At 32.8% G+C, this 2198-nt stretch overlaps 1 pseudogene; it reads left to right on the forward strand.

Annotated features, from left to right (window-relative positions):
- The first annotated feature begins 698 nt into the window (after positions 1 to 698).
- Positions 699 to 1770, forward strand: CR45934 (annotated as a pseudogene).
- Positions 1771 to 2198: the final 428 nt, after the last annotated feature.

A 2198-nucleotide genomic window follows, 5' to 3' on the forward strand; every position in this document is an offset into this window, starting at 1 on the left:
AGTGATAGCAGACAACTGTATGTGTGCACACGTATGCTCATGCATTGTAAATTTGACAAAATATGCCCTTCACCTTAGAAGTTCTTTGACTTTAAATCTATATTATTTTTGATCAATTGGCACCATGCGAAAAATTCTTGTTTTGCATTGCCTTAACGTTATAATTATTTGAAAATAGATTAGAAATAACCAAAACGATGTACATATTATCACAAAATAAATTTCAAAAATGACTTTATATAAGAATATTTGTCATTAGAGTATTCATCTTGCGGCGTGTGAAAAATTAATAAGGCAATGATTGTTGAGTGCTTGTGTCCGCACTATAATTAAGGAACAGAATCCATAATATCTTTTAAGCTACACATTAGGTTAAGTTCAGAAGGAACTGAATGATTCCTACTGACTAATATATAATAACAAAGGATTTAAACTCTAAAAACTCTTCCTTCCTTTTACATACTTTTCAACGAATCTAGTATACCCTTTTACTCTACGAGTAGTGGGTACAAAAACGTACAGCGTCGAATTTGAAGTGTTTCTTATATTTCCCAAAGCAAAAACATTATGTACACAAAAACAAGTCTATCATGCAATTAAATGTCAGAAAAAATATTTTCAGTCATTTCATAAACATTCTATTGCATAAATTCGTGTGACTATCATTCGCATTTTTAATACTAAATAACTCGATTTACATGGCGTTCTCCACACAAAAAGAATTTTTTCATATACCCTATATAAACGAAAGTTATGAGCTTAACTGCACTGGAGTTTGCGTTAATCTAAAGACTTATCCATCTTCAATCGACGATCGATCATGGTCAGAAAACGAAGAAAAAAAATCGCGTTTTGTTGCCGATTTAGTGGCATGTAACAATCCAATTTTTGTAAAGCATGGAAACGAAAATTTCAAAAATTTTATAGACACGTATGGTAGTAATCTCCTGCTGGAAGACAGCTTAATAAATGCGGCCGATGACGCAATCGATTGGTTACAAGATCTTATGAAAAGAAACATCCTTAACAACCAGCTACCTGAATCAGACATGAAGCTATTATCGATAAAAATGGATAACGCGGAGATTAAGAGGATTATAAATCAACGCTACAATCGAGATAATGCTAGGACCCTGCAAGTAAAGCTAAATGGCTGGATAAGCTCAAAGAATGAATTGCACGAAGAGAAGGAACTAAAAGAAATTATAAGAACTATCGATGACATGGACAAAACCCAGGATTTACTTGAGGCGGAAAATGCTTACCTAAAGCGTATTATAGAAAAACAATCCATTCGATGCCGGCTCGATAGCTTAGAAATTAATCCCGAGCAAAGCACAGACTGTTGAGTACCTTCAACGAAAAATTAACGAAATGGCTAAAGAATTATCGCTACTTCGGCAAACCGAAGATATGCTTATAAGAAAGTGCGCACAAATGTGTAGAAGCGAGTGCAACGAAGCTTTCAAGATTGAAGGTGTCTATATGAATAATGCATTTTCACTAGAACAAGACATTTTAAATATACAGAGAATTCTACAAGAAAGAGATGCTCTGCGTAAAAAGTGTAAAAATCTGGAAGCGCTTGGTGAAAAGCTTAATGCCCTAGAACAAAAAGCAAATGAGGCAGAAAACATTTCTGAGGATCTTGAAGACAATATCAACCAGCAGAACCAATACATAAACGATATTCAGCAGGAAATGGATAAAATGAAAAATTACTATGAAAATGAAGTTGACAAAGCGAAAGGATTAGAGAAACTTCTTACTGTAAGTTTGCATCTAGTAAAAAAAACTTCATAGATATTTATATATATATATATATATTATATTTATATGAATATGTACATATCATATATGTCGTAAGTTTATTTTATAGTGTTACTTTATTGTTTAATGACAATTTATAGTACACTTTATATTGTTTAATGATAATAGTTTTTGCTTATTGTTATTTAATTGTTTGATGACAATTGTTTAGCTCTAGTTGCATAAGTATATAGCGCGATTGAAAAACTTGCGACTGCTCTCGTTCACCATTCTACTCGAAGTCCTTCTTTTGTTTCTTCCATTAATAGCCGTTGCCACTGTGCGTTACTCTCATGCTCTCTGTTTAATCGTTCATTTTTGTTCCCTGATCTGGTTCATTTCCCACATATAATATGTGTTCATTGAATACCACGGTTTTTTTCCATGTC

The sequence above is a fragment of the Drosophila melanogaster genome, assembly GCF_000001215.4.
Source record: "Drosophila melanogaster 211000022280703 sequence".
Lineage (NCBI taxonomy): Eukaryota > Metazoa > Arthropoda > Insecta > Diptera > Drosophilidae > Drosophila > Drosophila melanogaster.